The following is a 27,493-nucleotide window of genomic DNA, read 5'->3' on the forward strand; positions in this document are numbered from 1 at the left end:
TAAACGCGTGCATTTCGGCCTTCTCTAACAACACAGTGTTGGCTCTTCTGCCAACACTACATTTTAGGCGTCCCAAAGTCTGCAGAAGTTGGCCAGCAGGGAACATTTCGACATCGAGCGGCAGCCGGCAGTTTTACAGCAAGCAAAGGCAGCGTCCAGTAGAGGTAGCTAGATGACCCATATCGGGTCGATGACTGGCGTGTAGTGCCTCTCGTAGCGGGCTGCAGGCAATGACTGGCACTGCATAGCTCAAACGAGGAGTATTTGTGGCATCTCGAACCATCGTTCTTTTGCAAAGCCGTCACTCCGCGTCATCTAGACCCAGGAAGTGACCCACTGCCAGGCCCCTGGACATGTGGTAATTTAAGTTGCCGTTGCTACAATTTGCTTCCTTAGTTGCTCTGGTGTGGGCAATGTTACAGCCCTAATGGCGGCAGTCGAAATCAGGTAAGTGGTAAAGCGTCCCACTTTGAGGCCTGAGCAGTCGCTATTACTCCGTCTGCTTGTATCTCTAATGATTCTTGCATCACTGTGTTGACATTTTCTGCTAACCCAGCCACGGGTTTTCAATTGCCAAGAAAACAGGCTGTGGAGCAACACGTGTAATTTCCTTGCAATGTATGTCACAACCAAGCTTTTTTCCTCATTCGCACCAAGTTCACTAGTTCTCTTTCCTCTCCTATTCTTAGAAATACTTCTTCGTTCATCAGTCTATCAGTACATTCCACTTCTAGTATTTCTTCCGCAACCGCATTCCAAAGGTATCCAAGCATGGACAGTAAAAAAGAAACTTAATACATCCGTGGATGGCTATCATACACACATCAAAAAAAGTTTTGCATCAGCCCAGTTCCCAGAACTCCTGAAGACAGACGTTGATTGTGGAGATTGTATCACAGTACAGTCCCTTTCACTGGTCGGAGATGTCACTAAACCCGACCAAAGATGTAAACATCCACGCATGAGCAGCGCCTATTAGACGGAGGGTGTCCGACAGCCGATCAGTTCCAGTCATTCCACCAGGAAGGAGGCACATGGTTCGTGTTGTCTATAGTTCAACCACACCGAGTCGGTCAATATCGCGGTTCAACCTCGTGCGCCTTTTTACTTTGTGCCAGGAAGGGCCTTCAACAACGGAAGTGTCCAGGCGACTCGGAATGAACCAAAGCGATGTTGTTCGGACATGGAGGAGATACAGAGAGACAGGAGCTGTCGACGACATGCCTGGGTCAGACCGCCCAAGGGCTACTACAGCAGTGGATGACCGCTAGCTACGGATAATGGCTCGGAGGAGCCCTGACAGCAACGCCACCAAATACAATAATGCTTTTCGTGCAGCCACAGAACGTCGTGTTACGACTCAAACTGTGCGTAATAGGCTGCATGATGCGCATCTTCACTCCCGACGTCCATGGCGAGGGCCATCTTTGCAACAACACCATGCAGCGTGGTACACATGAGCCCAACAACATGCCGAATGGACCGCTCCGGATTGGCATCACTTTCTCTTCACCGATGAGTGTCGCTTCTGCCTGCAACCAGACAATCGTCGGAGACGTGTTTGGAGGCAACCCCGACGGGCTGAATGCCTTAGACACATTGTCCAGCGAGTGCAGCAAGGTGGAGGTTCTCTGCTGTTTTGGGGTGGCATTCTGTGGGGCCGACGTACGCCGCTGGTGATCATGGAAGGCGCCGTAACGGCTGTACGATACGTGAATGCCATCCTCCGACTGATATTATTGGGCTTTCCGTCGTATGAAAGCTATAAGCACCTTTGGAAAGGCATTCACCAAGCTACGTATTAAATGATCAACTTATAAGATGAGACCTTTTCTTTGAAAGACGTTTCGTTTATATAATTTACGTAACTGTAAAGATGCGCATCTAGTTCAAACGCTAATACATCGACTGCGCAGTCAGAGAAACATTTTAACAGAAGCTGAACTGAACGTTCCGCTTCGATCTAAATAGAAAAATATTACGGTGGAAACTTTTGTAGATCTTCAGATTTTACCGCACTTTTTCTTGTAATGCGAAAGGGTAAAAAAGGGTCAATTGTGAGCCATAAAAATGAGCGGTCCTGCCAGCGTGCAGACAACATTGGAAAAATTCAAGAAATATATGTTCGATACTGTAAATCGGCAAGTTATTGTTATAAAAGTGTTAAACAGTGAAAGAATTGCATCGAAAGAAAGAGAAAGATAATGAGTGTAATTTGTGATATAGACGTGAACCAAAAAGCGATCACAGGACAGGCTGAAATCTTATCGCACCAACATAGTCAGAAAATTACTTATGTAAGTTATACAGTTTATAAATAAGCCCTAATTGCTTGTGAGAATTAACTGAATATATTTAGTGTTTACTAGAATTCTTATTCTATTCTTTTCCTTCTTTTTACCTCCATGTCATATTCTTATAAATGTCAATCAGCCTTTACTACAGCAGAGAAAACTGCGGCATCCTGGTCGTAGACACAAGGCCGTTCCTTGTTTTCTATACAACTCATAGCCACCCCGTTTATTAATGATTTCATTTGCAAATGCAATTTTTATTGTTTATTGTTAAAGGTCCCTTAGGTAATTGTAAAATTCATACTGATTACGTAAAGGAATCCGGGTTGTTCTTTTCCAAATAATAGAATCCTTTGCGTAATCAAAAACTAGCCTTCTTCTGACAACGACCATGAGCCGACCCCAACAAAACATTATCATTAAATATAGAAAGCCACACAAAAAACTATATTAAAGTAAAATGTTAAGCTCTATACCAGAAGACGGACGTCTTCGGCCTCTTTCGTGTTTCCCGTGGCACAGCTGGGCCAAACTGGGAACATGACATTCTAGTATGAAATACAACACCTAGCCGGCCGAAGTGGCCGTGCGGTTAAAGGCGCTGCAGTCTGGAACCGCAAGACCGCTACGGTCGCAGGTTCGAATCCTGCCTCGGGCATGGATGTTTGTGATGTCCTTACGTTAGTTAGGTTTAACTAGTTCTAAGTTCTAAGGGACTAATGACCTCAGCAGTTGAGTCCCATAGTGCGCAGAGCCATTTGAACCATTTTACAACACCTATATAAGTAATAGATTAAAATTGAAAAAAATTATGAATATTTAATTTCTTTATCATACTAGAAACCTTATCGGCAGCATATTGGCGAGGCATTCGTCTTCACGGGCGTCAATTCGCACCACCATCGTGCACATCTTGTGAATGACTTCCTTCAGGATAACGACATCGCTCGACTAGAGTTGCTAGCATTTTCTCCAGACATGACCCCTATCGAACATGCCTGGGATAGATTGAAAAAGGGCTGTTTATGGACGACGTCACCCACCAACCACTCTGAGGGATCTACGCCGAATTTCCGTTGAGGAGTGCGACAATCTGGACCAACAGTGCCTTGATGAACTTGTGAAGGGTATGCCACGACGAATACTTTTTTTGATGTGTATATAATACTACACTGCAGGCAAAACACTCAACGAGTCTCTTTCTTAGTTTTATCGGAATTTTTGTTGCTGTCAACAGATATTTCGTCTTTTCAAAGCTCTTTAACCCTTTTGTTCTACTTCTTATTTTCTCCGCTCAGCTTCTGTACTTATCGTTGTCAACGTTTAGCATTCTTTGCCATCCTGCCACACCCAAGAGAATCTAGTGTTCCTTTCCCTTTCTTGAATCCAGATTAATCCTTCCCCATGTACTCCTCAATTTTTTCTAATGCTTTGAGTAAACATATACGTTCGGCCACTGTAATCTAGACTAAGTAATTATTTGTCCCGTATTTTTACGATATTTCGCATTGTATTTTTGGTAAAGGGACTAGAAAAATTTCAACTAAATCATCAGGGCAAAAGTCCTCGTCATCTGCGCAGTCGATTTGTGGATAAGGTTGATCATTGTGAGAGTTGCTCGGTTTCCTAAAGCCTTCAATGCTTCAGCAAAAATTAAGAATTTCGTATATGAATGTATCCCCGACATTTTGTATCTTGTTGAGGACTTTTACGTCCAGACATGAAGAATTTCACCGAAATTTAAACTGCATAGAATAAAAAGTTAGATTTTAATCAGCAGTTCGTGAACTACACAGCTCCCACATTCTGCCACAAAACTTCCTAAGTATCTAAAAGATTTTACTCGTTGCGAAGTCTTTTTTGAAAAATATTTTGACAGAACGTTTATCTTTGCTGATTATCATCACTTTTATCTGTCACACATTTATCCGCTTCCACACTCTTTTCCCAATTTTACGACCCTCTCCATCATAAATTTCAGTTCATTAAATTCATCTAACACAACTTGAATCATCTATAAACTTAACTGTAATTATACTTCATCCTCTACCTTTTTGTAATGCTTTATATATTAGTTTCTCGGCCTAAATGTGAAGCGTCGATGACAAAGAACAACACCCTTGTCTAACACCTTTTTCAATGTCCACCTTTTCTTTTTGTGTTTTTTGTTGAGTTCCTTTACCAGTCTTCTGTCATTCCAGTACATACCAATATCTTTCAACCTTTTCAGGAGAGCACTCTATCAACTCTGGTGGGAACGCCCTTTCCAATCACCGATACAGATGTACATATCACTGTCAGCTTTTAGCATTGTTTGCCATTCACATCCAAGAGAATCTTTCTAGTGTTCCTTTTTCTTTCTTAAATCCAAACTGATCCTTTCCCATGTTCTCCTCAGTTCTTCTCTTTTTTTTTTGAGTAAAAATGTACACTCGGCCACTGTAATCAGGGCTAAGTAATTATTGGCCTCGTATGTTTTACGTTATTTCGCGCTGTATTTTTGGTAAAGGGACTAGAAGAATTTCAACTAAATCATCAGGCCAAAAACCCTCGTCATATACGCATTTGATCTGTGGATACGGTTGATCATTCTGAGAGCTTCTCCGTTACCAAAAGTCTTCAATGATTCAGTAAAGATTAAGGATTTCATATGTGAAGGTATCTCTGACATTTCGTATCTTGTGGAGGATTTCTACGTCCAAGCTTAACGAACGTCACCAAACCAGATTTCAATCAGCAGTTCATGAACTATAGGGTAAACCGGAGAAATGGATAAGTATGATCACTTTATGTGAAGTTCCTAGATTGTAATATGGTTCTGACTGAGTTTCAACGACATACAACTCAAAAGCCGTAGAAAAATACGGTCCTGACGCAACCCCTCTCGGTATACTGAAAAATATATGTCAACGTACATTTGTATTCATTATCTCTGCAAGAAATTTAAAAATGATCTGTTCTCAGGACTCCTTGAGCAAATAGCGAAAGAACTTGCCTCCCTTCTAGTAGCAGTGTACTGTAGGTCGGTGGAGGATCGAAGTGTTCTTAGCGATTGGAAAAAAGTGCAGGTTATTCCCGCTTTGAAGAAGGGTTGTCGATGAGAAGCACAAAACTATAGATATTTGTCTCACAGACTGGTGTATTGTAGAATTTTGGAACATGTTCTATGCCCACATATTATGACACTTCTGGAGACCGAAAATCTCCTCTGTAGGAATCAGCATGAGCTCCAAGAAGAACAGTGCTGTGAAGCTGAGCTCGCTCTGTTCGTTCACGAGACACACCAAGCAGCAGACACCAGCGCGCACACTGATGCCGTGATCCTCGATTCCGGAAGGCGTACGACACAGTTCCGCACACCACACAATGAACAAAATCGGAGCGTATGAAATATCAGACCAACTGTGTCATTGAACTGAAGAATTTCTAGCCAACCAAACACAGCGTGTCATTCTCAATAGGGACATATCTTCAGAAGTAAAAATAGTTTCGACCATGCCCCAATGAAGTGTTACTTTTCACAATATATATCAATGATCTAGTAGAATACAGCAGAAGCTCCATGAGGCTTTTCGCAGACTAAGCTGTTATGTACAGGGAAGTAGAAAATTGCACCGAAATGCAGGAAGGTCTGGAGAGGATCGATGCTTGGTACAGGTATTGGCAATTGATCCCTTTTTGTATGATTATTACTCGATTGTAGAACAATCACTGGAAGCAGTCATATCCACAAAATATCTAGGAGTATGCCCACCGGGCGATTCGAAGTGAAACGACCACATAAAGCTAAACGTAGGAGGTAGTTTAGAAAACCCTCGCTCGACCTTTATTTGAATATTGCTCACCAGTCGGGGGCCCGTACTAGATAGGACTGATAGACGAAACAGAGAAGTCACAGAGGAATTAATGACGTTATGAACGAATGGATGTTGATTAAATCAATGGGGAAAGTTGAAAATTTGTACCAGGCTGGAATTCAGACCCCGGTCTCATGCTTCTTAGGTAGATGCGCCGACCACTGCGCCATCCGGAGATGGTGGTAATCGCAACTGCACGGACTACCCTAGCACGCTTCCCGTAAGACCCAGATTCTCAACTAACGCACACATTATTGTTGTAATGCCCTTTGCCAAGTATCCTCATTACTAGCGGCATTTCGCCGATTTCCTCAAGAATTCGAGCGTGGTGCGCATCCGCACTGAAGGGGTAACTGGCAGTCCGCGCCTCATTTATGTATGTGATGTCTGTTCTTAGAAGGCGTGAAAGGATCACAGAGATGCTAAGAAAACCCCAGTGTCAGACGCTGCAAGAGATGCTTTCTGTGTCACAGTGTGATTTATAGTTCCTACAACGTAAGTCCCTAGAAGAGTCACACAACATATTGCTACCTTCTACGTACAACCTGAGGAAAGACCATGAAGATAAAATTAGAGAGATAGGAGTTTCCACGAAGATTCACCAGCAATGCTTTTTTTCCGCGAACCGTTTGCCACTGGACAGGAGACGAGGGATTTGAGAGTGATACATAAAATACCCTCCGCCACATACCTCGGGGTGGTTCGCGGAGTATAGACGTAGATTTATAAATTTTCAAATCCTTGAACTGAAAGGACGAAGAAAGTGTTTGAGATCAGTTAATGGAATACACCTGAACCACCTTCAGTACCCCATCACAGATAAGTGTAGACATCAAATGAAGAAATAGGTATTATAGTCAATCACAATATTTCGCCTTAGAATGTCAATGTAGACATCAAATGCAGAAATAGGTATTATAGTCAATCACAATATTTCGCCTTAGAATGTCAAATATCAAACTTATAGTAGTATCATTTAGTGATTTCAAGAAAGCATTTCGTTCAGTAGACAGAGAAACAACAAATAAAATCACTAGCGAATTTGTTGTTAAAGCAAAATTAAAAAATGTAATTCGTGAAAATCTAACAAATACGATATGAAAAATTAATTTTATGTGAGTATTATCTCAGAAATTTGAAATAAAAGCTGATGTTAGACAAGGGGCCGATTTATCACCTTTACTGTTTAACTACTTTTAAAAAAATATATAAGGATCTGGAGTTTGGAGCTTAAAAATCACGCCACGCGGGATAGCCGCGTGGTCTTGGCCGTCTTGCCACGATTCGCGCGGCTCCTACCGCCGGAGGTTCGAGTCCTCCTTAGCGTAAGTTAGTTTAAGCTAGATTAAGTAGTGTGTAGGCCTAGAGACCGATGACCTCAGTAGTTTGGTCCCATACGAACTTACCACAAATTTCCAAAATTTTAAAAAAATCACAAAATGGAACTAGTAATTCTGGGAAAGGAAACAAATGAAATTAAGGTACGCTGCTTGACTTCTGCAGACGATTTTGCGATATTTTCAGAAAACCTGACAGAAGCAGTTACCCAAATAAATTTTCTGGAGAAAACAGTCAACGGAATTGGCCTTAAAATTTCAACGCTGGTAACTAGTATTAAAAATCCACCAAATATAAAAAAATGCACGAAAATATGTAGAAACACAAATAGCTAAAATGGAACTAGTTAGTAAATTTAAATATCCTGGAGAAACTACGGAGCAAAACGACTAGAAATATTTGCAGTAGACTTAACAGTTAATAAAATGAAAATGGCATATCGCTTGACAAAAAGATATCTACATAAATACACATCTAGAAACTCAAAACTAATACAGTATACTATAGTGGTAAAACAAAACGTTTATATGAAGGTGGATGGAATAGAGGTACTCGGAAGACTGATTATTAGAAAAATAGTGGGTGCAGTACAAACTACAGATGGTTTGAAAGTGAGAAGTAAAGAACATAAAGAGAAAATATCAGAAGTGATAACAAATCGAAGATCAGTCCTCTTTGAGCACGTCTACTGAATGAATGAGGACAAGTTAATGAAACAAATATTCCGTATTTCTGGAAAAAGAAATCGGCAACTGAAATGAGAAAAGAACTAGATAGAAACATCAAAGGATCGGTAGTAACGGAAAGATATCTTTCTGAGAAGAAAACACTAAATTCAGAGGACTTTCAAGGCAGAAGAGATAAGAAATAGAGAATAACATGGACAGAAAAAAGCCAAAACTATATCACGAACAGATGAACGAGTAATGGGAAAACAAGAAACGAGGAAGAGAGAAGAGAAAATTGTTACATGATCATGGTTGGTCAGCAAAAAGATAAAAAAGAAAAAGGCAAAAAGGTGGGTGAAATGAAACTGGACCGGGAAATATATACACTATGTGATCAAAGGTATCCGGACAGCTAGCGTGGCGCCCTCCATCGGTAATGCTGGTATTCAATATGGTGTTGGCCCACCTTTAGCCTTGATGACAGCTTCCACTCTCGCAGGCATACGTTCAGTCAGGTGCTGTAAGGTTTCTTGGGGAATGGCAGTCCATTCTTCACGGAGTGTTACACTGAGGAGAGGTATCGATGTAGGTCGGTGAGGTCTGGCACGAGGTCGACGTTCCAAAACGTCCCAGAGGTGTTCTATGGGATTCAGGTCAGGACTTTGTGCAGGCCAGTCCATTACAGGGATCTTATTGTCGTGTAATCACTCCGCCACAGGCCGTGCGCTATGAACAGGTGCTCGATCGTGTTGAAAGATGCAATCGTCATCCCCGAATTGCTCTTCGACAGTGGGAAGCAAGAAGATGCTTAAAACATCAATGTAGGCATGTGCTGTGATAGTGCCACGCAAAACAACAAGGTATGCAAGCCCCCTCCATAACACCACTGTCTCCGACTTTTACTGTTGGTACTACACACGTTGGCAGATGACGTTCACCGGGCATTCGCCATACCCACACCCTGTCATCGGATCGCCACATTGTGCACCGTGATTCGTCTCTCCACACAACGTTTTTCCACTGTTCAATCGTCCAATGTTTACGCTTCTTACACCAAGCGAGGCGTCGTTTGGCATTTATCGACGTGATGTGTGGCTTACGAGCAGCTGCTCTCACCTCCCTCTAAACTGTCATAGTGCTTGCAATGGATCCTGATACAGTTTGGAATTCCTGTGTGGTGGTCTGGATAGATGTCTGCCTATTACACATTACGATCCTCTTCAGCTTTCGGTGATCTGTGTGCGTCAACAGACGAGGTCGGCCAGTACGCTTTTGTGCTGTACGTTTCCAATTCACTATCACATCGGAAACAGTGGACCTGTGGATGTTTGGGAGTGTGGAAATCTAGCGTAAAGACGTATGACACAAGTAACATCCAATCACCTGATCACATTCAAAGTCCGTGAGTTCTGCGGAGGGCCCCATTCTGCTCTCTCACGATGTATAATGGCTTCTGAGGCCGCTGATATGGAGTACCTGGCAGTAGATGGCAGCACAATGTACCTAATATGAAAAAGTATGTTTTTGTGGGTGTCCGGATACTTTTGATCACATAGTGTATAGACTTCCTCGGTACTGACCCTTGTTAATGAACACGAGAACCGACCATCAGACAAAATAATGCGAACTCTGGCCATGCGCATCTCTCGTGTGCTTTGCTCCGGGTGCTTTTTCTGTGTCATTGCGTTTCATTTAATGAGAGGAGCAGACATGTTCAGTAATCAGTTGAATGCAGCACAAAATGATGATCGTGGTAAAACAGCGCGTGTCTATTAACGAATGTTAGCGATAAACATTTCATGGAAAACGTGTACGGAACTGTTTGCTTTTCGTATAGATATATGTCTTGAGTTGAGTCCCAGTGAGATATATTAATATGATAGTTACAGGATACTATGAGTAGGCCGTTTAGGTTTTTATGTTGGTAACGTCACATTGCGCTCTGTATGAAAATCACTGACTGTGCTGTGTGCAGTCTGTGGCTGGTTGGACTCATTGTTGGAATACTCGCTTGTGTAGTGTTGGGCAGTTGGTTGTGAACAGCGCGTAGCGTTGGGCAGTTGCAGGTGAGCCGCCAGCAGTGGTGGATGTGGAGAGAGAGATGCCAGAGTTTTGTGAGGTTACTACGAGGGCAGTTCAATAAGTAATGCAACACATTTTTTTTCTCGGTCAATTTTGGTTGAAAAAACCGGAAATTTCTTGTGGAATATTTTCAAACATTCCCGCTTCGTCTCGTATAGTTTCATTGACTTCCGACAGGTGGCAGCGCTGTACGGAGCTGTTAAAATGGCGTCTGTAACGGATGTGCGTTGCAAACAACGGGCAGTGATCGAGTTTCTTTTGGCGGAAAACCAGGGCATCTCAGATATTCATAGGCGCTTGCAGAATGTCTACGGTGATCTGACAGTGGACAAAAGCACGGTGAGTCGTTGGGCAAAGCGTGTGTCATCATCGCCGCAAGGTCAAGCAAGACTGTCTGATCTCCCGCGTGCGGGCCGGCCGTGCACAGCTGTGACTCCTGCAATGGCGGAGCGTGCGAACACACTCGTTCGAGATGATCGACGGATCACCATCAAACAACTCAGTGCTCAACTTGACATCTCTGTTGGTAGTGCTGTCACAATTGTTCACCAGTTGGGATATTCAAAGGTTTGTTCCCGCTGGGTCCCTCGTTGTCTAACCGAACACCATAAAGAGCAAAGGAGAACCATCTGTGCGGAATTGCTTGCTCGTCATGTGGCTGAGGGTGACAATTTCTTGTCAAAGATTGTTACAGGCGATGAAACATGGGTTCATCACTTCGAACCTGAAACAAAACGGCAATCAATGGAGTGGCGCCACACCCACTCCCCTACCGAGAAAAAGTTTAAAGCCATACCCTCAGCCGGTAAAGTCATGGTTACAGTCTTCTGGGACGCTGAAGAGATTACTCTGTTCGATGTCCTTCCCCATGGTCAAACGATCAACTCTGATGTGTATTGTGCTACTCTTCAGAAATTGAAGAGACGACTTCAGCGTGTTCGTAGGCACAAAAATCTGAACGAACTTCTCCTTCTTCATGACAACGCAAGACCTCACACAAGTCTTCCCACCCGAGAGGAGCTCACAAAACTTCAGTGGACTGTTCTTCCTCATGCACCCTACAGCCCCGATCTCGCACCGTCGGATTTCCATATGTTTGGCCCAATGAAGGACGCAATCCGTGGGAGGCACTACGCGGATGATGAAGAAGTTATTGATGCAGTACGACGTTGGCTCTGACATCGACCAGTGGAATGGTACCGTGCAGGCATACAGGCCCTCATTTCAAGGTGGCGTAAGGCCGTAGCATTGAATGGAGATTACGTTGAAAAATAGTGTTGTGTAGCTAAAAGATTGGGGAATAACCTGGTGTATTTCAATGCTGAATAAAACAACCCCTGTTTCAGAAAAAAAAAATGTGTTGCGTTACTTATTGAACTGCCCTCGTATAAACGGACGATCTGGACGTGTGTCCGCAAGAAAAAGGAAATTTATAAAGATGGATGTCATGAATTGATATATATATGATGACTTTTGGACATTATTAAAGTAAATACATTGTTTGCTCTCTATCAAAATCTTTCATTTGCTAACTATGCCTATCAGTAGTTGGTGCCTTCAGTAGTGGCGCTCGCTGTATTGATCAGTAGTTCGAGTAAGAAGATTTTTGTGAGGTAAGTGATTCATGAAAGGTATAGGTTATTTTAGTCAGGGCCATTTTTGTGGGATTATTGAAAGTCAGACTGCGATGCGCTAAAAAATATTGTGTGTCAGTTTAGTTGGTTGGTTGGTTTGGGGAAGGAGACCAGACAGCGAGGTCATCGGTCTCATCGGATTAGGGAAGGACGGGGAAGGAAGTCGGCCGTGCCCTTTGAAAGGAACCATCCCGGCATTTGCCTGGAGCGATTTAGGGAAATCACGGAAAACCTAAATCAGGATGGCCAGACGCGGGATTGAACCGTCGTTCTCCCGAATGCGAGTCCAGTGTCTAACCACTGCGCCACCTCGCTCGGTTGTGTCAGTTTAGTGATGATAAGAATAAGTAAAGAGAAAACTGTTTGAATACGTTGAGTTTTGCTCAGCTGTTTGAAAATCCAATAACGTAGAAGTTTACCAGCAGAGTCACTCATAATTTTTCAGAGGGGGCGTTTCAATACGACATGTTTGCGTTTTGCGAACTGCCCAGTTTTACATTTCTGAATAGTAAAAGCAAGTTATTAATATATATACCACTTTCATATGTTATCATGATCTGTCTGGTTTTGTGCAACTTTTTTCAGATAGAACCAGGTCGGCGGCCACGGCGTGCCAAACCGCATGTGAGCCCGATGTGGGCGGCGGCATGCTGGCCGAGGCCCCGCCGGCACGTATCGGCTTTGCTCGGTGCCTCTCGGAAGTAGACTTGGCCACTGTTTCTATGTTTCGATACAGTGTATCGATACGTGGAACTGTTTCAGTGTTTCGGAACGGCTGTGGTTCACAGTTTCGAAACAGTGGTGTTTCATTCCGCCCCTGTTTCGGATAACCGCACCAGATTCGATCCCGAGCCAGACACAGAAACTGTATCGTTGTTTCAAAATAAGGCTGTTTCAGTCCACCTGCGCTTGGAACGGACTAATTGTATCGAAACAGTGATGTTTCATTCCGCTCTGTGTCGTACGAGATTCGGGCTCGGCACAGATACTGAAACACAACTTAACACTTCATGAAACACTTTCAAGAGTGTCGAATTCTTTTTGACAAGCAATAGAATGAAGCTTAAGATATCTGAAAATAAAGCTTCGTTTCTAGCTGACTGTCCTATTACGAAATGGCGTAACATCTGCTTTATAAACACTAACCAAACAATGAAACAACGCATACTTCTCTTTTCATGTACAGTAATCGTATTAAGAAACGCAAGTAAGCCTACAACATTTTGAATAAAAAAAGGCTTAGAGTGACACTTATTAGACATATACATAAATTTGATCTAAGTACAGTTGCAAGCAATCTGTTTGACATATCACTGATAGTGTAATGGTGAACGGGAAGGGCTGGGAAGCATGGTGACTTCATAGTAAAGGTTCGAAACACCTTGCAAGACAAAATTTTTTTCTGTTATATTTTGTTATTTATTCGAATTATTTGGTGTTATTTGTGAGTCTATAGTCACTGTGCCTATTAACCACAATGATTTCCTTTGTGTGCATGGAAATTAGCAGGATGGGTATATTACCCATACTAACGGAATGTGGGAATCCCAGTAGCATATCCGTTGTTTCTGCAGTTTGCTCCTACCTCCAGTTCCGTTCGTGGTGGTTCTTCTGTCTTCAGCTATGGCTGTCCTCAGCCAATTGAAAAGTATGAAAGTCACACAACACGAAAGCAGCGTATTTGCTGCAGGAAATACGAAACTGCCAAAACGCCCAGGTGATAGTTTCATACTTTCTGCGAAATGATTAGCGCTCTCGCACCTCATTTGTGTTTATATGGACATACTTATACAGTAGACATTCAAGATGATTAAATGTGTACATTTATTAGATTACAAAACACAAACTGTTTCACTGTTTCGAAACAGCGTATCGAAACATTACATTGTACTGTTTCATTTGTTTCGAAACAGTTAAGTGTTTCAGTTTGCCCATCTCTACTCGGAAGTCCTCGGTACAGTGCGACATTTCATTTAGCATTGCGGCACGACATTTTTCGGTGGGCGCAACGTTCTTCAGTTCGGCAGAATCGTGGCGCCGGAGGTGTTTACCCTTCGCTATTTGTTCGTGGTGTAAAAGAAAATCGCAGGTCCAGTGGCTGTTTGCCCAAAATGAGGTAGTCTAGCAGTCTATCGTACAAGCTTTTAAAAATGAAAGGGAATGACTGAGGAGCATGGTAAGAATTCTCAGCACCTGTTATGTGATATACAGTCGCGTAATAGACAGGTACCGCATATTTGCTATGTAACGACATTACAACACTGTGCAAGAAGAAATTAAAGACTTGATCGACGATGAAATACAAGAAGTTACACCGATCGGCAGACGGGATTCATTGTTATATCGGGAAGCACTTTGTGCTGAATTTGCAGGCATGAGTATGTGATGAAATTGGTGGTACGGATAGTAAAGTTTCTGAAGTCCCACGTATTATTCCATTGCCAGTGAGAAACAACTTATTTCTGACTTGATGATGGGGATGCATTTAAAAAGAAAATCGGACTATGGGAAAGAAAAATTCTGACAAAGTCCAGTTCCTTCAGGTCACTAGTGTTAAATAAAACGCGAAGTTTGAGGAAATCCATTACGGCCTTGGAACAATTACAAGAATAATTTTCTAAACGTTTTGAAGACACTGCCAATCTTATATCTGTTTTTAAGCTGTTGTCGAGACCGTTAGCCTTTTCAGTTGAAAGCGCGTCTGTGCATGTGCAGGTGCAACTGATTGATTTGTAGAGTAATTCCCGTTTAAATGTCAAACTGTTTTACATTAAAATTGCCTAGAAGGTCTTCATTGTTTTCCCCTGAAGAGTTTCCACGTCTGCATAACGACGTTGCAAACGTGATAAAATATTTCGATTGACATATGTGTATGAACGACATTTTTCCGGTTATGAAACTAAGTCGCGATTACGTGACAGCCTGATTGCGAAAATCTGTGAAATTGTCTGCGTCTGTCGAAGGTTTGTACCAGATAAAAATTTTGTCTTCAGCACACCAAAGTACGAGGGTTAAATGAAAAGTAATGTCTCTACTTTCGTTAATTGGGTTTGGATGGGAATATTTTAATAAATCGAACGCAGAAATAATCCTTAGAATGTGATCTTTAATTACCAATATTCACTTTTCCACATAATCACCATCCAATACATTTCTGGCAATGATGAACATGTTTTCTGAAGCCGTCACGGAAGAAGTCGACACTCTGTTTCCGCAGCCACAGTCTCACAGTTCACTCGACGTCTTCATCAGAAGCATTACGATGTCCCCGCAGATCGTCTTTCACTATCGGGAACAGATGGAAGTCAGACGGTGCTATAAATCTGAACTGTATGGAGGATGCCCTACGGTGGTGAGATTTCAGTCTCTGGAATTCTGCTGTGGTTGCACGTGAAGTGTGTGGTTTGGCATTGTCATGCTGCAGGAAAACATTTCCCTTTTCCTTTCGGACCCTTGTTAGCCGTCGTTTCAGAGTTCGCAGAGTTGTGATGTAGCACTCTGTTCCACGATCAAGGAAATCAATATGGATAACACCATCTGCGTCCCAGAACACTGTGGCCATGATTTTTCCAGCTGACGGCTTCGTCTTGAATTTCTTTTTCTGGGGCGAGTCTTCGTGTCGATATTCCATAGACTGACGTTTCGTTTCCGGGTCGTAATGGTGTACGTCTTTACAAGACCTGGCCAAACAAAAGACCTAAACCATGCTTTAATAACAACGTAGCCAGAAAAATAATTTTTAGTGAAAATTGTTTCTACAGTGAAAAAGTGAGATCTACTCAACGCAAAAATAATTTTATACGTTATTATCACTTAGAAAGAAAACAAGTGTCAAAGGATAAAATAAAAATGCGCTCTTTATTTGTTTGATGTGTTGGTAAGTACATATTTTCTCAGGCAAATTTGTAATTTTTGGATGACACTTTTCTTATTCTTTCGGTTCTTAGGAGTATGGGGAATTTGCCACACGAACTTTGTCAATAATATCCAATATCAATTATGCTTGAGGTCCCGCTCAAGGTCACCCGCCCTACACAGCGGCATACGACCAATACAGTATAAAACCCACCCACCTCCCCAGGGGTCATAACCCCTGCAACCCACAGAAGAGAAAGATGCTTCAGTAGCTGAATTAGTATTTAAAAAAAATCTCGGGATGGATAAGGATGGATCTCTTTATTAGGAATGGTTCCTACATTTGTTACTACGTTCTCACTTTTTCTTAAAAATGATGGTCCCTCATAAGCTCATTTTCACCGTTCCGGTGCCAAACTGCACGGCAGTAGACAGATCTCACAACGTGCACAATTTTGACGCTTAGTACAAGAATAAAACGGCAGGCGTGCTTCAGTAGACTTAATTGCCACGAGGTGTTGATTGAAATACGAAAGTCGCACGTGTAAAAGGGCCTTAATGCTTAACTTTGCAAAAGGGAACTAATGTTGAATCAGAAGTTGAAGCAGGTATCATAACATCAGTGTAGAGACTCAATAAAGTATGGTGCAAGAATTGTTGCTGATTTTCTACCATCCTACCTCATACCTCTAGAAAAATGTAATAACCCCAATTCCAAACAAGACAGGTGCTGACAAGTGTGAATACTGCCGATCCATCAGTTTAATAATTGTGTTTGCAAATAACTAACACGAATCAATAATAGAAGAAGGGGAAGACTGTTAGAGGCTAACTTACTGCAAAAATCAGTTCGACTCCAGAGATGTGCGGGAACACTAGAGGCAAGACTGATCCTACGGCTTACCTTAGAGGATACACTTAAAAATGCCGACCAACATTTATAGCATTTGTTGTGAACAGCTTCGTACACAGTGGTAAAGAGAGGTGGGCTACAGAGTGGTGCGCCAACTGTTGTCGTAGGAAAGCTAAACAGGAGCAGAAATGATAGCGAACAAGATAAGACAACAAACAGAAGATTTACTGAACTTGTACTTCTTCAAACTTACGAAGACCCATTACAAATAACGCAGCGAGAAACTGAGTCCAGCTATCACAATGTCGTGAAGGACGAAGAACAAACGAAGGTGTCATAGTGTAGTGGCACCAAGCGCGAGTGGGCTGTGCAGTTTTTTCTTTCTATTGTCATTTCATTTCCCTGCCCCATGGGGCAGCAGCACAGTTCGCCGCACTTCAGCCAAGAGATTACATAAAATACTACAGGAGAACATTACATATATATAAAATATGGGGACAAAAGATGAAATGTGCACAAGAGAAAGGGGAAGCAATTGGAGTAAAAATATACGATAAAGGGGTAGTTGGATGAGGCAAGTGTACATAGAATCCACATACAGTTAAAATGGCACTCGATGAAGATGTAGCACTAACACACAGTGCACTGATGTTACATACAGGGCGATCACCAAAACACAGCAAAGTACCTTCAGTAAATTTTGAAGGGCCTGTCAAGGAAGGGAGAGAGGAGGAGAGATGGGGGTTTGACGGGAGTGGGGGGGGGGGGGGGGGGGGGGTTTGGGGGGGTACCCTGAGACTGGCGCCGAACGACTTACTCTGTAGTACAGAGCCGCTGGAGGTGTGGCTCAGCGGACATCATGCACCATTGGCTTCGCCAGATCCCGCGCGACCGCTATCGGCGTCAGACGTAAACTTGCCATTCTGTTGAATAAAAATCTCTCGGTGTACATGCCGCGTCAATTCAGGGTAAAACTCCAAGCTTTCGACCACTACCTCCATGGTCGTCGTCAGGGCTAGAACTGACTGTCCTAAACTAGCGAGACTCCCACTTTTATATGCAAAGGACGGCTTCTGATTGGCTGGAATACGTCATAGCATACATAGAGGGCACCAATTCACTACGCGCCATATCGCTGTTACTATGACGTATTCCAGCCAATCAGAAGCCGTCCTTTGCATATAAAAGTGGGAGCCTCGCTAGTTTAGGACAGTCAGTTCTAGCCCTAACGACGACCATGGAGGTAGTGGTCGAAAGCTTGGAGTTTTATCCTGAATTGGCGCGGCATGTACACTGAGAGATTTTTATTCAAGAAATACGTCGCGAAAGACTTCGTTGCCATTCTGTTGTCAACCTTGCTACGCCGTGGCGTGATAGAACGTGTGATACCACAATATTCACACATTTAGAGAAAAATGTTGACAGTATTTAATGGAATACTCTTTTCGAAACTTTGAATGTAACAGCGATAAAAGACAGGGAGCGAAAGATCATCTACACCTCGTACAGAATCCAGATTGCAATAATAAGAGTCTGTAGAAATGAAAGGCAAGCAGTAGTTGACAGTGGAGTCAGACAGGACCTACCCCAGATGTTATTTAAGCTATAAAGGAGACAAGGAGAAATTTCGAAACGGATTTAAAGTTGAGGGAGAAGACACAAAAAAATATGACATTTGCAAATGTCATTGAAAGCCTGTCAGAGATAGCAAAGGATTTGGACGATATGTACATCTACATCTACATTTATACTCCGCAAGCCACCAAACGGTGTGTGGCGGAGGGCACTTTACGTGCCACTGTCATTACCTCCCTTTCCTGTTCCAGTCGCGTATGGTTCGCGGGAAGAACGACTGTCTGAAAGCCTCCGTGCGCGCTCTAATCTCTCTAATTTTACATTCTTGATCTCCTCGGAAGGTATAAGTAGGGGGAAGCAATATATTCGATACCTCATCCAGAAACGCACCCTCTCGAAACCTGGCGAGCAATCTACACCGCGATGCAGAGCGCCTCTCTTGCAGAGTCTGCCACTTGAGTTTATTAAACATCTCCGTAACGCTATCACGGTTACCAAATAACCCTGTGACGAAACGCGCCGCTCTTCTTTGGATCTTCTCTATCTCCTCCGTCAAACCGATCTGGTACGGAGGAAATGTTGGAGGAAATGGTCAGTGCCTTGAAATAGTTTGTAAGATGAATCCCAACAAAAGTGAAACAAGAATAACAGAATGTGTTCGGATTAAATCAGGCGATATTGAGGAAATTAGATTAGTGAATGAGACACTGAAAGTGGCAAAGGAAGTTTACTGTTTGGGCTGCGAAATATATGACGGCGATGGAAGCAGTGACGAAGAAAGATGCAAACTTGTAATAACAAGGAGAGCGTTTCAGAAAAACAAATGTAAATTTAAATTGTAGGAAGCCTTCTCTGAATGTATTTATTTGGAGTGCAGCTTCAGTAGCTTTATACGTAAGTGAGATGTGGACGATAAACGTTAAAGACTAGTCTGGTGAAGATTAGATGGGTATATCTGGTGAATAAGGAAATGGAACTGAATCGAATCGGGGAGAAATTTATTGAACAACTTGATTGAAAGAAGGGGTCGGTTGACAAGACATGCCGAGGCATCGATATGAACTGTCAGTTCAGTAATGCAGGGAAGTGCAAGGGGGGGGGGGGGGGGGGGGGATAGAAACTGTCGAGTAATCTGTGACAAGATGTCGGATGTTTGACACTACTGTACTTCCCACCTAAGACATCAAACGTCGAACGGTCGCAGACCACATCATAGGGAGCGACGTTTGTTGGAGACAAAATGTTCACTGGCGCTTCCCAGTGACACTGGACGCCCTTTTTGTTTTGGTTATGCCACTGAGAGGAGGCTTGTGTATTGCTTGTAATGCAATCAGCTGCTCCTGATGGAAAGGGGTAAGCCCAGCAGAATTTCCCGATTCGCTTCTAACAGACCTTTTTACTCTGAGAGACACTCATTCTTAAGGTTTTCTTGATGAAAAGCGTTCTTCCAATTTGCTGCGATAGCTAGCGTGCCTCTAGGAAGACCCAGCTAGTTTGGCGGAATCTCGTCGACCCAGGGCCGATAATTAGAGAAATTTTCCTGGCGTCACAGGAAAGAGTCAGCGACGTTTTGTCTCTAAAACAAGTTATTCTGCATGACGTAATGTATCACCCGTAGACACATAAGGCAAAGACTTTGAAACACCCTGTACCTTAAGTGTTTTTATTTGTATACGTAATGTAATGATTTTACTTGCGTATTAAAACATCATAGGAAACAAATATTTGATAACCGTCTTTGTTTTTCTGTTTCACGTCAAGCGTACTAGCGAAGCAATATTCCAAGGGCAGAATCTTCGCTGAGCCGGCCACAACCACAGCTTACGCGACAGCCACGGATCGCAACAAGATATCACCGTTGTTTGTTGCACACATTGTCATTTTAAAAAATACGCTGTTAAAAATTAAATAACAAACGATCATTTTGTATCATACAGTATCTCACGCTGAAATAAATCACTTCTTGTTTAGTCATAATGAACAACATACATACTGGAAACACTTGGTACTGTATACATCTGTGTTGATAATACGACTAAACAACATTGCTTCGACAGTATTTGCATGTAGTGATAATACATCTAATTAAAAAGAATTGCAGTGATTTATATACTGAAAGAAAATATGCCACATGGTTTTACTCCCTTAAGTAAAAAGTCAAAAAGAAAAAGAGAGAAGTGAATATCCTTCAGCTGCTCAAGAAATATAAAGAACGTCGCTGAGAAATTACCAAATAGCAAATCTAACACCAAACAGAGTCATCTACACGATTCATAAACCAAATTAAAGGCAATCTGCTTTTTTCTTTCTTCGATGATCAAACCTGCAAGAAGAAAATTAATGTACGATATCCTATATCACGACTAATAATGCGGCCAGTGCACTGGTAGAAGTTGTTGCTCCGAGCGCTCTCCTAATAAGTCAACCAAATCTACGGAAACCAGTCGTATTGTCGCAAGAAAGGGTACGCCATAATTTCAAATGTAACGTCTGCAGCTACACCTCTGGTAATGGTCTGGAATCTGTAATCGATGCGTCTTTGCACAACGTACAGAAAAACAGTGTAAGAGCTGAATGTTTTGTTTTATCGATTGCAGTTTAAAATGAGAGCAAAATATCTGGAGCTTCACGAGGCAGAAAAAAATGGTTCAAATGGCTCTGATCACTATGGGACTTAACATCTGAGGTCATCAGTCCCCTAGAACGTAGAACTACTTAAACCTAACTAACCTAAGGACATCATACACATCCATGCCCGAGGCAGGATTCGAACCTGCGACCGTAGCGCCGCGCGGTTCCATACTGAAGCGCCTAGAACTGCTCGGCCACCCCGGCCGGCTCACGAGGCAGTGTTTCTTGTAAATCATCGAGACACCAAAGCTTTCATATGGAGCTGCTGGTAAAATTCTTAGAAAGTCAAGGACATTCGTAGCGAAGTGGGTCAAACTATGTTTAGAGGTTGGAAACGTGGATGATTTACCGGAGAGAGGGCTAAGGTGCCAAACCATAATCGATAATGGCAGCGATTAGATTAACTATTAGGTAATTGTCCAACCAATAATAACACGTATTTTCATGTAAACATATATTTATGAGAGTGTCTTTTGGTTAATACAGATAACGACGTACACTTTCTTGTGGAATTGACTGTACTTTATTCTTTCTTCGATAATTAAAACTGCAAAAAGAAAATTAATGTGCAGGATGTTAAATCAGGAGAAGAACGCGGCTAATGCACTGGTGGAAGATGTTGCAGCGAGCGCTGTGGTAATAAGCAAACCAAATCTTCAGGAACCAGAGACCGACGCACAACTCCAGTGAGCCGGTTCAGATGGAGGTAATGTGCAATAATCAAACTGGGATTCGTCTCCGAAATACTCGAGCAGAGTATAACCAACAGTGAACAGATGGGCCAGGAACAGACGTTCTCCCAGCACAAAAGCAAGTTGTAACATTACTTATTAACATCGGTCGCCAGCCTAATTAGGCATTCTTGTGCCAACCAGTATAATAAAGCAGAAGGCAGTGCTAAGGCTAACCTTCTTTGGCACACAGACACACACACACACACACACACACACACACACACACTTAACTCTTTCTTTATATCTGTCCATACTACAACACAGTAACCTAACCTTGCAGATAAATGTGCTACTAACTGGTAAGTCGGACAAACAAATGGCCAATGAGATAATGAGATAGTAAACAGTAAAATATTCCTCTCGACAACGCGTAACTTAAATGAAATGGATGCAGCAGTTAATAGAACCAATCACCAACACACATGAAACTAGTAGCAATACTAAACAGGAAAGAGCATGAAATGATTCTGACTTAATTTAGGGTGTCTGTTAATGATCATAGTCCACAACTTCATTGCTTAGTACAGGGTCTCTACGCGTGTGCATTAACCAACTTGCATTAGAATAGCTAACACAGAAAATATTTCTTAAGTTCGATTTGAAGCAATTAAACAGAATGCAAATCTAATTACACTGGCTCTGAAGGAGCCTTTGCTTTGCTTCATTATTAATTATGTAAAGCACAACAAACTATAAATCTTTAAATAACAAATGTGGTTCGATAAGCAGTCTTTTGACCTACTCAAAATATTGGTGGCTGTGCAAATGCCAACACAACATTAAATTCCAGTTTTAACACTTTCTCATGAAACAAGCACTGATAAAAAATTGTAATCCTGATCAAAGTGCATTAATGCAACAATTAATCATCTTTTTCATTTCAAATTAAATTTGATATTTTCAGGTAGCTTTTTAAGTAAGGCAAATTATTTAAGAAAATGGCTGCAGATTGGTCTAAAATGCACTGGAAATGGAGCATTTCTCAAACTGAATTTTAAACACTATAGTTCCACACATTAGAAAGCAATAATGACTATTTTTACAGCTGCCAAATAAGTCTTTCCACAATAAAATAGGATACTCGGAACTATATTCACTAGGATGGGATTCCTGTCCGGGTTTGGGATGATCGCAGGTGTAAGACAGAGTTTTTAGCAGCACCACAATTATTATTAAAATCAACCAAATTTGACAAATACCTGGTCCATTTACAGAGTGCCAAATACAAATGATTTAGCGGAAGGCTGGTGGTACTGGTGGCGTAAATTTCAGTGGTTGTTAACCTGACGGCGATGCAGTCAGGGCAGTACTGCTAGCGTCACCCTACTACTTGTCTTCTTGGCGTCAGAATTGTAGTTTTATAGGGCCAAAAGCGATGCCGTGATAATATCATCACCAAGTACAGCGTCCGCGACCCATAAATACTGCTCTTAAGCTCTTCTGGCCTCAAAACTCCTAGAATAAGAGTCACGATGATCCGCTGCTACTAGCAAGATGGTAACCATAGCACTGCTCAACCCAGACTCCTTACCTGACACAAAGGACGAGTTGCCACTTGCGCGCCAACCACACCTTTTCCACTCCGCCAGGCTACTTCCTTAGCTGCGGGGTTTCCCCACATCTTTTACATTCAACCCTACGTTCCCTACCTATGGACCAAGTCATTTATAGTACAGTACATAACAATCATTTCATTAGTTATTTAAATCCACAAGCGTGATTTAAGCAACATCGTTCAGAAGTTCCACATAACTGAAATACAGGGTGCCCACAATGAGACTCCAACATTTTAATATCCTATATCTTTCTCATTTCAGATGGTGGACCTTGGCCGTAGTGGAGCTGCAATCAATTGTTTTCGCAAAATGGAGGATATGAAGGAGCGTGCACAAGTGATCTGGTGGTATGCAGAGACAAAATCGGCGACCCAAGTGCAAAGAAACTTTCGTCGAGTTTACAACAAAGCGCCCCCGCCGTTCAAGACTATAAAGAAGTGGTGTGATCAGTTTTTGTCTACTGGGAGTGTTGCGAAAGGGCATGGTGGTGGTAGGCTGAACCTGGGATCAGCGAACATCATGTGGAACAAGTGCGGCGGTCATCGAACAAAGTCCATATAAGTCAGTGCGACAGGCAGCACGAGAACTTCGTATGAAAAGTTCAACAGTGCTCAAAAAGCTTCATCAGCTATTTCGTTTGTACGCATATAAAGTGCAGTTTGTGCAAGAAATCAACCCTGATGATCGACCTAAGCGAGAAGAATTTGCATGTGTCATGTTAGGACGCATTGCCGCGGACGAAACACTTTTATCACGCGTGATGTTTACTGACGAGGCAACCTTTCACGTGTCAGGAGCTGTCAATCGTCACAATGTGCGCATCTGGGGGTCCGAAAATCCACATGCACCTAGGAAACACATGCGCAACAGTCCGAAAGTTAATGTGTGGTGTGGTTTGATGATAAATCGCATTGTTGGGCCGTTATTCTTTCAGGAGCCGACTGTGGACGGAGCCATCTACCTGGACATGTTGGAACAATTTGCCGTGCCACAGATAACAGACCTGCAGCCAAATGTGATGTTCCAACAGGACGGTGCACCACCACATTGGAGCCTTGATGTCCGAAAATTTTTTAATGACACATTCCCGCAACGATGGATTGGCCGTGGAGGTCCAATTCCTTGGCCGCCACTTTCGCCCGACATAACCCCCCTCGATTTTTTCTTGTGGGGTTATGTGAAAGAGCGGGTATTCGCTACACTAGTAAAGGACCTGCAAGACTTGAAACAGCGCGTAAGAATTGTCATCAACTCTGTCACAGAACAGATGCTCCGCAACAAATTGGCACGAAATCGATTATAGACTTGATATTCTTCGCGCTACCCGTGGCGCCCATATTCAAGTGTATTGAACCGTCCACCTGTGTATGAAAACTTGATGAGCTGCTGTATGATTTCCCTGCATTTGTTCGTCAATAAATTGTGTTTCCTCTCAGATTTTATGAGTTCAAATGTTGGAGTCTCATTGTGGACGCCCTGTATGTATACATAGTCAAAGAATTTCCATGATAGATACAACATTCTACATAAGCAACACTACAAAGTGACAGAAACATTGATACGGATTCAAAATACGTCGAAAATAGGTGCTACATGGGGAGCTGGATCAAACCAGTCATCGAACTGAAGACCACAACAACAACAGTAACAGTAACGTGAAAGGGGTAATGCTTCTTTATTCTACACAACCATCTGGAATCGGACGATTTCGCTGTGCACACTACTTGTGTTCTCGATGTTGCCTCTGAGACGTTTTTGGCTCCAGCGCAGCGACCCGTCGCTAGAGCTAGAAGTGAAGCCGCCGTGTTCTGTGACGGCATGCGCGTGCACTTGGCCGAGATTGAACGCCGGTGGCCGGGTCGTCGCCCCGTCCCAGCCGCGCACCGCCAGCCGTCCAATTTGCCAGAGGTTGCAGCAGCAGCGGTATTGCCGCGGCCCTGGCGAGATGCCGTGAGCGCCTCGCCTGCTTCCAGCGGCTCCGCGCCCGGATTGCCCGAAGCAGGCGCCGCGCCGGCGGGCTACGAGGTGGCGGTCCCAGGGGAAAGCGGCGCTCCTCTTCACCGCCACCGGGCGTCATTTCGCCTAGCCAGCTACACGAAAATTCATTTCGGATGCATGGCGCTCTACAGCTACCATATACTACAACAGTGGCTTCGACTCTGGACAATTTGTAAAGATTTATTTAATATTCCATTCAGGAGTTTATTTAATTTGAGTCATAACGGGTGTCCGAAAAGTCTTTACCTCATTACATAAATTGATAATTCAGGCTAGAAGTAAGATACAAATATGAAACTGGTGTCTAATTGTTTAGAAACTATCAAAGTTTTTTTCACACATCAGTAAACTTCCACATGAGCACCCTTGGTAGCACGTAGCACATCTAGGCGATATTCAATTTCCGTGCCGGCCGCGGTGGTCTAGCGGTTCTAGGCGCGCAGTCCGGAACCTCAAGGCTGCTACGGTCGCAGGTTCGAATCCTGCCTCAGGCATGGATGTGTGTGATGTCCTTAGGTTAGTTACGTTTTAGTAGTTCTAAGTTCTAGGGGACTGATGACCACAGATGTTAAGTCCCATAGTGCTCAGAGCCATTTGAACCATTTTTTTTTTCAATTTCTGTCGACACATTAGCCAACTTCACTGGAGGGATCGATTCAACGACTGTGGTTATCCGTTGCCGCAGGGTTTCAAGATCTGCTACACGTGTTCGGTAGACCTCGTCCTTGACATAACCCATAAAATGAAGTCTAATGGGGTTATGTCAGGAGAGCATGGAGGCCAAACCGTTGGACCATCACGACCAATCCATCGCCCTGGAAAGGTCACATCGAGATAGGCACGGACGTCCAAACCCCAATGAGTCGGTGCACTGTCATGCTGAAACAAGACATCGGGGTGATACTGAAGCAGCCGAGGAACAGCATACTGTTGCAACATGTCCAGATACACTCCAGATGTGATGGTAGCCTCAGCGAAGAAGAATGGCCCGATAATTCGATCGTGCAATAGCACACACGAACCATTCACCTTTGGACTGCCTCAGGTGCACTCCATGACCTCGCCAGGGGATTGTGAACCCCAAATGCGCACATTATGGCAATTCACTACTCCACTCACAAAAAAGGTCGCTTCGTCGGAAAAGGCATTTCATCTGAGATAACCATCATCGTCCTCAATACGTGATAGCATTTCGACAGCAAAGTCATATCGACGTGTACTGTCATTGGGCAACAAGGCCTGTTCGATTTGCACTTTGTGTTGTGACTTGGCAAGACAGCCAAGCCACTACGAGGTGAAGCCGAAAGGCACGCGTTTAAGCTCACGCATGCTGGCGTGAGGTCTGGAACAGGACACGGAAATGAACTAGCAAAAACAGAACGTAGCTGTGGAATACTTAACTTTAATCCATAATTGGTGAACATCGGTCTGACGGTACATGCATCACAAGATAAATAGCAAATGATAATGGCGCCTTGCTAGGTCGTAGCAAATGACGTAGCTGAAGGCTATGCTAACTATCGTCTCGGCAAATGAGAGCGTAATTTGTCAGTGAACCATCACTAGCAAAGTCGGCTGTACAACTGGGGCGAGTGCTAGGAAGTCTCTCTAGACCTGCCGTATGGCGGCGCTCGGTCTGCAATCACTGACAGTGGCGACACGCGGGTCCGACGTATACTACCGGACCGCGGCCGATTTAAAGGCTACCACCTAGCAAGTGTGGTTTCTGGTGGTGACACCACACTTTGTATGCACGAAACAATAAATGTTTGTGTAAAATGTCATGGAGAGAGCTTTTTGGCATCTGTAATTCACGTGAGGCCCTGCGCACCGATTTCTTCGGACTTCGCAGAAAAGACTGCCTTACAGCTTCCACCCTGTCTGCTGAGGTTCTTGGTCGACCAGACCTCGGAAGGTCAGCAACCGATTCTGTGTTCTTGAACTTCTCATACCACGCTTTAATTCTCTTGACATCAGGTGGATTCCTTGTTGTCTGGAAGTGTCTGTGCACTGTGGTTGGTGATCGTGTCTCATGGTACCACAGGACACACTGTGCCTTCTACTGATTGGTTAAAATGGCTTCTTGGGCACTGCACCTCATCCACTACTTACGCACTGCGAACCTAAAACAGAAAAAAAAACTTTGATAGTTGTAAACAATTCGACACAAGTTTCGTATTTTTATCTTACTTCTAGCCTGAGTTATCAATTTATGTAATCACGGAAAGTCTTTTCGGACGCCCTGTACATTATAATTTATTACAATTTTCCGGAAAACGAGTCCTAATTTCCGCTGATTGAAATTCTGAATGAAACTGTAAAAAATTAATCAGAAAACAATAAAGGACCCACAATCCAAAAATTTCATAAATTAGAAATTATTTGGTTCCAAAGTTATTGCAATGTTCCATTATTTTG

Source organism: Schistocerca americana, chromosome 5, assembly GCF_021461395.2.
Source record: "Schistocerca americana isolate TAMUIC-IGC-003095 chromosome 5, iqSchAmer2.1, whole genome shotgun sequence".
In the NCBI taxonomy this organism is placed as follows: Eukaryota; Metazoa; Arthropoda; class Insecta; order Orthoptera; family Acrididae; genus Schistocerca; species Schistocerca americana.